This window comes from Sycon ciliatum, chromosome 9 (genome assembly GCF_964019385.1).
Source record: "Sycon ciliatum chromosome 9, ocSycCili1.1, whole genome shotgun sequence".
In the NCBI taxonomy this organism is placed as follows: Eukaryota; Metazoa; Porifera; class Calcarea; order Leucosolenida; family Sycettidae; genus Sycon; species Sycon ciliatum.
Window position 1 is genome coordinate 4,635,110 of NC_088651.1, and position 10,849 is coordinate 4,645,958.

General features: G+C 44.2%; 1 long non-coding RNA gene across 1 annotated transcript in view; it reads right to left on the reverse strand.

The window, feature by feature from the left end:
* LOC135824538 (uncharacterized) overlaps positions 1–6,246 on the reverse strand; it is a 31,890-nt gene extending 25,644 nt beyond the window's left edge. The window contains exon 1 of the long non-coding RNA XR_010554875.1: positions 6,132–6,246. This is a non-coding gene — a long non-coding RNA (uncharacterized LOC135824538). The remainder of the gene's footprint in view (positions 1–6,131) is intronic.
* Between the last annotated feature and the right edge of the window lie 4,603 nt (positions 6,247–10,849).

The following is a 10,849-nucleotide window of genomic DNA, read 5'->3' on the forward strand; positions in this document are numbered from 1 at the left end:
CTGGACCAGTAAGCGGCGATTAATTTTAACGATTTTTACCCTCCACCGAAAATCAAAGAATTTTATTTTACGAAAACTCGGAGTGCTGGGTGCAGAGCGCATGAAGAATGAGAGAAGAAATCAAAGAATGTAAGAAGGAATCAAGGAATGTTAGGAGGAATCAAGGCATCAAAGAGAACCATAAGGTATGTACTAGTACTGGGAGAAAGGATGGCACGTTCGAAGAGGGATCATCGGAAGGCTTTCTCTTTGAACTGCTGAGCCACTGCTATACTCATCGCGATAGAATTCAGAAGACTTCTTCGAGCAGTACAACACTAAAATCTACGCAACAGCAAGCTGGCCAAACGCTCCAAGAAGTTCAACAACACTCTCCACAACACTGAGACATTCTCCAGTCGATCGTTTTATTCTCTTCTGGTTCAAGTCGCCGTACTCTAATGATAACTAATGTTTCAACGGTTACTTGCAAGACTGGTGTTGTACGTAACCCGTCGTTGCAACAGCTGCGCGCTTTGGTTGGACATAGCCGGCCGTGCACACATCGATCAGCGCTGTGAATGTACAGTCAGTGCAGTGAGTGATGCATGCGCATGTACTGTACAGATCTGTGGCGCAAAACGATCGATCATCGACGCATCGCATAGTACGTAATAGTACACAATTTCATATTCGCGAGTCAAACTTTCGCGATTCGACCCTGCTCGCGAAAGTCGCGAAAGTTAATCGCTCGCGAAAGTTTGTCGTTTTACAAGTGTCGCTCCTGGACGGTGAGACAGACGTCGAGGACCCTCGGTCATTCGCAACGCTGTCACCTCCAAACCAACTAGTCGCAAGCCCGCACTGGGCACAACACGTCTGCCTCACTTCTGTCTCACCGTCCAGGAGCGTCTGTCTCACGTCTGTCTCACCGTCTAGGAGCGACACTGACTCACGCTGCTATCTGGTGTTCACGAGGTGTTTGTCGCGCTGGAAACGGAGCGTCTCTGTAAGTTTGTATCCCTGGTGATGTTTGTGCCTGGAGAGCACTATATAAGTGGTGCTCTTCAGGCACAATCTTCCTCAGCCTACTCAAGCTCAACTGCTGAGGGGTGAATTCCCCGAAACACTGTGTATTGAGCAGGGAGTGGTGCTTTCTTGCAGGTTTGCCGAGTCGAAGGTTCGATGGACTTCTCGTGTGCTCTGGATGGCAGTCGTGAGTCAGTCAAGTGTCAAGTAAAGTCGGCGGAATAGCGCGAGCTCCTAGTGTAGGGAGCAAACCCTTTATTATTATTATTATTATTATTATTGTGAAGTGTGTGGGTTACAGTGAGGGCTGCGTCCCACCCGCCTGTGTGGACTCACAGGAAGTGTGAGTTACGAAGTCTGAAGAAAATGTTGAACGGCCTCTGCTGGGATGACGACTACACCATAGCTCAGTGGTTAGAGCATCGCTGGCTACAAGCGAGGGTCCCTGGTTCGAGTCCTGGTGGTGACAGTCAATTTTTTCTTCAGACTTTTCCCGTTTGTCTCTTTCCCTCAAACCAGTTAATATTTTATGACTTGGGGCTCCCCGCGTGCTAGTTTGTACGTGAAGTGTGTGGGTTACAGTGAGGGCTGCGTCCCACCCGCCTGTGTGGACTCACAGGAAGTGTGAGTTACGAAGTCTGAAGAAAATGTTGAACGGCCTCTGCTGGGATGACGACTACACCATAGCTCAGTGGTTAGAGCATCGCTGGCTACAAGCGAGGGTCCCTGGTTCGAGTCCTGGTGGTGACAGTCAATTTTTTCTTCAGACTTTTCCCGTTTGTCTCTTTCCCTCAAACCAATTATTATTATTATTATTATTATTATCACTCTCTTATTATTGACCCCCACAGAAACTTGTGATCTTTAAGCGGTCAAATATTAGCATTTAGAATCAACTCGTAAAAACTCCAAGTCAATCTCCCATTGACACAAACCTCGTTTATTCAACATAATCATATCCTATCCATTAAAAACAGTTCATAAAAACAGTTCATAAAACCAGTTCTTAAAAACAGTTCATAAAAAAAGCTTTTTAGGATCGGACCCAGTCCGCATAACCAAGAGAGCTAGCTCCCTTGGCTGCTGTTGGAATATGCAAGAATGGGCCTTCCAGATAAGGTCTAACAAGGAAAAGTGGCTATAGTTATGAAATGAACACCGGTAACCATGGAGACAGACCACACTCTCATCATAGATACTGGTTATAAATAGACCGAATAAGGAAAATGATCTGATAGCCTATGAACAGTAAAAGAAATTGAACCAATGACAACGAATACTCGTCCAGCACACGAGTTGTCATAGCAACACAAATAACAGCTGTCCACTAATTTTGTTGTCGGAGATTGAGTAGGAGTTTTTACTGGTTGATTCTTAATACAATAAATGCTCCGGCCTTGGGTTTATGACCAATAAAAACTAATTATAAAAACCTCGGGGGACATCGGTTTTTATAATAGTTGTTATTGGTCATAAACCCTCGGCCTCCTCATTTATTGTATACATATTGACCGCTTATATTGACCACTTATTACTGGTGTTGACCACTTAGCCCGAGGACCTACAGTCTGTTTCAAAAAGATTTACAATCAGGTTTGGGTCTTAAAAAGTATGAAGATAAGGGAAATTTGAACAACCAAGTACATAGAATGGCTTGTTAGGACACGGCAAATTGTTCTGTTAAGGTTTCGGAACAATTGGACCAACCGTTAAGGAGTTAGAATTTCGGCCAGGTTTCCGGCCATTTCCCATGGTTTACAACTTGCCCAGGAAGCCAGTATCGATTTTTTATCAAAACCCACGATTTATCCTTTCCTTTTTGGCCTTGTGGTTATGAATGCTGTCTGCTGACCATGAAGTTGTGAGTTCAAATCCCAAACTATCCTCAAGTCAAATTTTTTTCATTGTTTTGGTGATCAAGCTGGTACAAGGCAAAGAAGATGACTGCACCAAACGACTTGTTGGAGCTTGCGCTTCCTGCCGAACTGACTGACACTTGACTGGCTCACGCCATGTGAACACACCCACAACACTGCAATGGTGTGAGTGAATTATAATGGAAGTCATCGCGCTGTAGCTTTTGAGATTTATTTTAGTATTTCAAGATCGCCAATTTATTTGAATTTAGCAGTCAACGCCATCTTCTATCAGCGTTCACAAGTGTCTGCTTTTCTCAAAATGTCGTCGAAGTCACACGGATAGCTTTGCCAAGTCATGGCCTTGGGAATGAGTCCGTGTCGATGTCGTTTTCGTCACACGGTGAGTAAATTGCATCGCAGCTCAAAGAAACTATTTGGTCACGAAACGAATTGGGACCCATGCAGCTCGTCAACATTTACAACACTTTCGTTTCGACATGTCCTCTCTGACTCCATTATCGATACGAGGAAGAACTCGTTTGTTGTAAACCAGACGTACATGACTGTAGCAACGTGAGTGAGTTGTCATTTTTCCTGCTTTCACGCGGAATATTTCTTCGAGTTCACAGTGAGTTTTTCCAGGCAGCGCTCGAGTGCTCATACGGTAAGACGCCAAACTCCGCGGGCGATCGCCAGGATTGTAAATCTTTTTGAAACGGACTGTAGAACCTCTTCCTCAACTTAGAAAAAATCAGAACTGAGAGAAGAAAAATCTGAAGCCAAATGTTGGGATTTGAACCCAAACTGTCAGATTCTCAGTCGAAGAACTTGGGGAACATACTGAAGTAGTGTCCAATGTAAATGGCACATGTACATACTATGTACTATTAAAATAGTATCTTCAGAAGGATTACTGGCAAATCAAAACTCAATATAAATACGCACAATGCAAGTAGTAACTTAGACCGGATTTAGCGCGAGCAATGAGAGCTAAAAGAAAATTATTATTTTTATTATTATTCATTTCTTCCTATAAACACAGATAAAACAGGTTAGGTATGCCATTTCTTCCTATAAACACAGATAAAACAGGTTAGGTGTGCCATGTCGTGATAAATCTATTATTGCCCCCATGATCGGTCAATATATGAAACATAAACCTCGTAAAAGACCTCAGAGGACCTCGGTCTTTTACTCGTTCTATATTTCATATATTGACCTCTTTAATCGTGCAACAGAGAGGTTTTGCATTCCGAATTTCGTAATGATTTTCGACTGTGCATTTCCGAAAAAAAGCGCGTGCCGAAAAACGGCATTTTCAGTGTTTTGCATTCCGAAAATCTGATTCGACTTCATTTTAAAGGGTTGCCATGCAAAACAAAATGGAAAGCGTCGAAGGGTTTGAGCAGGATCAAATCCATGTGCAGGTCAAACTGAATTTGGGTGCGGTTCGAAGACGAGGACGGACTGATGGTGGACCAAGTGATCCAACTGCTGAAGACGAGGTTGGCAAACTACTGTCTTGTACTGTCAGTAGGCTCCATGGCAAAGGAAGATAGAGTGTGATGGAGTGTGAGAAGATTAGTCAACATGGCGAGATCAGTGAGAGCAGCAAAAACCAGCAAAAATCAAAACTACATACGTGGAAAAATTTCAAATAATCGAGAGTAGCAGAAAGCAAAAATACAAACATGAAAAATACACTTTTTTGTATTCAAATATGCACTCCCAAACATGAAAGAGCCGAAAATCCATGTTCGGAAAGCCATGCACTTTCGCCACCACACTTCCGAAAGTTCGACTACTTTTTCGACTGCTGCCGCCACATTCCGAAAATAATTCTGAAATTCGGAATGCAAAACCTCTCTTTTAATAGATACATATAAAAAGGACCAACATGTTACATGGTATCCGCAGTGTGTGTCCAACACCAGCAGTGATAAGCAAGATGTTGTATGATGTTGTGTAGTCAGAAAGTGAAACTACGGATAACCTGTATAATTTTAACTGGTTTGAGGGAAAAATTTGGCAATTTAAATTTTTTTTATGGAGGTTTGCACATTGCAAACCGTAGTTAACATTCACGAAACCAACAAGCCAAAGGCGCCATGGCAACCAGTAAATGAACCCGCAAAAATAACAATAATTAGAATAAGAAACAGAAAAAAAATCAAGTTAGTGTGACAACAAATGCAAGGTTCCCTTTCCGGTGAAAGTGCTGCAACTGAGTGTGTCATTGCTGACCAACAATTTGTTTTCCCCACCCTCCACTTCCACTGTACAAGTATTACTGGTACACATGGAGGCATGTGGGGTTGGCGGTCAATCGCCTGCCCGCAGCTTCGGGCAAACACATGACACCGGGTTGTCATCGCAAAATGCCCCCAGAGGTGGCCGGGCACCGGGTTGCCCAGGGTGACCGCGGCCCACGACTTCAAAATGTTTCTCACCTTATCACTATTCCCTTGTTCCCTGATCATTGCCTTGGAACAGTATCACTTTGCTCTCAGATGTTTCAAAATTTGATTCGAATGATTAATAAATTTCGGGCACATGAAACCCCTCCAAAAAATACCAACCGTGATCCGTTGTTGTGTGGAGTGAATGTTGAAAAATAATTTTGGTCCTGATTTTTAATCCTTGGCTCTCCATTCCAGTCCAGGCTCCATCCAGGCTCATTGGGAAGGACCATTTTGAAGTCAGGCGGCCGAATGTACGAAACACTGATCCTTACTGTCACGCACATTACAGAGTTTCAGCTGCAGGTTAGTTTGACGTGACGCATACCTTCCGCTTGCATCTTGCAGCACAACGCGAGAGAGCTGCATCTCATGTAATACTCCAATTTTTGACGCAATTGACATGAACGAGTCAAGTAAAAATAACGTGCGCCGCTTAGCCTCTCTCTCTGCAATATTTTCCGCACGTGCATCCAAAAACTGTACTGCAGGTCTGTTCCAGCATGCTTACGCTTTCCATGCCCAGCCTCACATAATCGCGACAAATTGAAAATCTGGGCTCGAACAGTGCTGGATTATGTCGCACTGTGAATCTTAGTGAAAAATTATAGTTGTGACCGAACTCTCTACTGAGAGCCAGTTTCAGGCAATCAATCGTAGATTCTGGAATGAAAGTAATTCGCATATCACCTATTATCTACATTGATGCGCATAGCCTCTACCGCCTGCTGTGTGATGTCATTGGCTGCTGTGTGTGATGTCATTGGCGTTTCAAGATCCTAAAAGACAGGAGTGAATAGCTTACAATGAGAATATGTCGGCAGCGCATGTTTGCGAGACCTTCGTGTAGCATTCAGGGGCCACGTGAGCTGCTTGGTTCCATTTACCACTTGCTGTGCCGGTAACTGGAGTCAACCAGGCGGCCATTCCAAAATCTTGAGCAGAACAGAACGGGGAAAAAGCACATCGATGCAGGTTGGGTTATGGGTCACAGATCATGAATCGATCTAAGCATTCTGAAAAACCATCACACATCATGGTTTCGTTTTTGCTTCAACTTTTCAGGAACAGGTAAATGTACAAATAATAATTGATTTAAAAGTTCGAATCACTCAATATCCACGATCTTGGGCTTCCTAGTTATTGAAATCGTTCTTCACCAAGTTGCAGGGCGTCCAGGCTCGGAAAGACCGAAACATTACGACAATGAAACATTACAAACTGCCTGAAAAGAGATAAAAACGCCAGACCCACCAGGACTCAAACCCCCTTGCTAGTCATGACCAATGAGTTTTGGTGGGTCTGGCGTTCTTTCTCTTTTCAGGCAGTTCACTTCCCCGACTCTCTTTTCAGGCAGTTCACTTCACCAACTGATCCTTTGAATTTGAAGTTCTCCCAATCCTTTCCTTTCAAAAATTATTATTACGTAAAAAGGCGACGTCTAGACAATAATCTTAATAAGGCAATGCATATGACTATATGCGCACTCGTATCATAACCGTGGGGACGAATAACGTGTTCCAGTAAGTTTTCCTGTCACAATTATCAATGGAATTCTTGACTAAAGAGAATGATGAAACTACAAGAGGAACTATAGACTTGGAGTGAAAAGTGAAAAGACACGAGAATACAAGAATTTGGACTTCACGGAGAATTTCAAAGTGCATGTATTAGGAAATTAGAGGCCACGTGCTACAAACTGCTCTTTACTTTCCGAAACTCAACATTTGCTAGCCAAATCCGAAAGACAGAAAAAAATCATCAGTCACACCACCGGGACTCGAACCAAGGACCTTGCCATTCGCGAGCAATGCTCTAATCAACTGAGCTACAGTATGACTCAAATCCACAGTGGTGGTCAATCTATGGATTGATCGAAGAAGAATAGATTGACAACCACTGTGGATAAGAGTCATACTGTAGCTCAGTCGTTTGGAGCATTACTCGCGAAAAGCAAGATCCCTGGTTCGAGTCCCGGTGGTGTGACTGATGATTTTTTCTGTCTTTCATATCTGTCTTGCAAATGTTGAGTTTCGGAGAGAAAGGAGCAGTAAGTGGCATGTGGCCTCTAATTTCCTAATATTTTAAAATGCTCCGTGAAGTCCAAATTTGCTATTGCAATTTGTATTTGCTCGCAGTGGACATAGTTTGATGCGCTCCCCATGCTATCAAGCGAATGGCCGAGGGGCCTCTTGATTGGTGTGAGTTGAAAGTAGTATGATGCACGCCAGATATGGATTGATCAAAGAAGGATAGATTGAGCACCACTGTGGAGAAGAGTCATACTGTAGCTCAGTTTGTTAGAGCATTGCTCGCAAATAGCAAGGTCCCTGGTTCGAATCCTGGTGGTGTGACAGGTGATTTTTTTTGGCTTTCATATCTGGCTTGCAAGTGTTGAGTTTCGGAGAGGAAAGAGCAGTACATGGCATGTGGTCTCTAATTTCCTGATACAGGAATAGTATTAAAGAAAAATAAAATAAACTTCGGAAAATGTTGCACAGGTAACAAAAACTATTCAGGTGAGAAATGATAGAATATTCAGCAAGTGCAGTGCAACAATGTACATGCATGTGCAAGGATGTGTGAGTGCGGATTTACTGGAATAGTGTAAGTGCGGTGACATTTTCTTTTTTTTACAAGATTTAGATCACGATTGCGAATGTAGACTGCTTGTACAACTTTGAACAGCTTGAAACTACTTGCAGAACGAACAACACTGAACCAAGAATCATCATAACTTTCACGACAAACTGGGTTAGACAACAAATGCAATTTAATTGCCGATGTATTCTTCTTCTTCGCACCGCCTCCACCTCCGCCTCCATTCATTACATTATTATTGGACTCGGATGGAGAGCCAAGGATTAATTTATACAAAAGGGAAAGGACCAAGGAACTACAAGTTACGCTATACTGTCCACTAACACCACCAGTTCTTCGTTTGAAACCGCTGCTTGCTGCCGCCGCCGCTTATTGTCCATCAAAATTGTCATAGTCGAGTCCCAGTGCTGCTTTACTGAGGTGTTCGGTTTTTCATGATTCTTGTTCGCATAGCTCCCCCTTTTATTGATCTTCACATGTTTTGAGCCACACAAGTTGTGTGGAATGTTGCTTTGCGTTCTTGAATCATGGTTTGACCTTGGTCTTGCCAGTATCGTCATCGACATGCATGAACAACCGCCAACGTCCTTCATAGCTGAGTTGTCCAGCTCGTGCTTATCTTGGTTGTGCTTACATTCCCTTCCTTATGTTATTTCTATAACTTAGAACCTTCCAAGTTGGACGGCTGTTGGAGTGCGCATCCAAGATGTGCTAAAGCTGTTAGTCAGTTAGTTGTAGAACGTCAGTACTGTCGGTCCGTGTCGTCCAATGTTATCCTTTGAGCTGATTATTTAGTAACAGGTGGTGGGTGTCGTCCAATGTTATCCTATGAGCTGATTATTTAGTAACAGGTGGTGTTAGTGGACATTATAGCGTAAATTGTAGTTTCTTGGTCCTTTCTCTTTTGTGTGCTATTATTATTATTATTACTATTATTAAGTAGTGCTTGCGACTTCGGCAATGACTTGTAAGAAAGGGTTTGCTCCCCACACCGGAGCTCGCGCTATTCCGCCGACTTTACTTGACACTTGACTGACTCACGACTGCCATCCAGACCACACGAGAAGTCCATCGAACCTTCGACTCGGCAAACCTGCAAGAAAACACCACTCCCTGCTCAATACCCAGTGTTTCGGGGAATTCACCCCTCATCAGTTGAGCTTGAGTAGGCTGAGGAAGATTGTGCCTAAAGAGCACCACTTATATAGTGCTCTCCAGGCACAAACATCACCAGGGATACAAACTTACAGAGACGCTCCGTTTCCAGCGCGACAAACACCTCGTGAACACCAGATACGTCCAGGAGCGACACTGACTCACGCTGCTATCTGGTGTTCACGAGGTGTTTGTCGCGCTGGAAACGGAGCGTCTCTGTAAGTTTGTATCCCTGGTGATGTTTGTGCCTGGAGAGCACTATATAAGTGGTGCTCTTCAAGCACAATCTTCCTCAGCCTACTGAAGCTCAACTGATGAGGGGTGAATTCCCCGAAACACTGTGTATTGAGCAGGGAGTGGTGCTTTCTTGCAGGTTTGCCGAGTCGAAGGTTCGATGGACTTCTCGTGTGGTCGGGATGGCAGTCGTGAGTCAGTCAAGTGTCAAGTAAAGTCGGCGGAATAGCGCGAGCTCCGGTGTGGGGAGCAAACCCTTTATTACTATTATTATTAACCTTACCAATGAAAAAGAACTCTTCCTCTCCTCTCCTCCATGCGCTCTCACAGCCGACTCACTGCTACCCTCGGTAGCCATTACAAACACCAACAGCCATACAAGGAAGGGTTGCAGGTAGATACTGAAATTCCTCCTGACAGCTGTTTCGCCTTCATGAGGCTCATCAGAGAAGGTGATATTGAATAGGATGATATCAGGTGGAGATGGTCAGATTCATACTACAAAACATGGGCGCAAGATTACGGGCAAAGTGTGAGAATGAGAAGTTACAATTCTCCAGCAGCTCAGTGCCAGGGGTTCCAAGAAAATGGCACGTGAGAAATCCAATCACAAGCTGCTAACCTCTCCAGCAACACAGTGCCCGGGGTTCCAAGAAAATGGCAGGTGAGAAATCCAATCACAATCTCATTTCTGCTTTCGCCATGCTGGGCCGGGTTGTCTCGACGTTCAATGGCAGCGAGCAACGGAGTTGCAAATGGGGACAGCGCGAGGTAGCGGTCAGTCCGGCCGCATACGGTGCGCCGCAAGGTGTGACGGCCAGCGGAGATCTGTTGCTCGGGAGTACGCCGGAGGGGACTCTGCGGGTACAGTCGACGTGGTGCGTCTCTGCATGCCTGCGCGGCTGGCTGGCGAACTGCCTAAGTGTGAAGTACATGTAACTACAGTCCATTCATGCGTGTGTGCACCCTTTGTAACTTACTTTTGCTGCACTGCACGCTTGGTAGATTCTACTCTGCTCTACATGTCTTTCTTTCACTTTGTTTGGTGGCTCGCCAAAATTCTTAAACGATCACCTAGCCGTTAGAAAATTAAATTAATGTTAGCAGCTTGTGATTGGATTTCTCACCTGCCAATTTCTTGGAACCCCTGGCACTGTGCTGCTGGAGAATTGTAACTTCTCATTCTCACACTTTGCCCGTAATCTTGCGCCCATGTTTTGTAGTATAAATCTGACCATCTCCACCTGATATCATCCTATTCAATATCACCTTCTCTGATGAGCCTTATGAAGGCGAAACAGCTGTTAGGAGGAATTTCAGTATCTACCTGCAACCCTTCCTTGTATGGCTGTCGGTGTGTGCAATGGCTACCGAGGGTAGCAGTGAGTCGGCTGTGAGAGCGCATGGAGGAGAGGAGAGGAAGAGTTCTTTACATTTTATTGGCCGAATAATACGGTTCCCCATTTGAACTTACCAATGAGTTTAACGAATTCCCGATTCGTCCCGTGTACCATTAAGTTGTCTGGTTTCAAG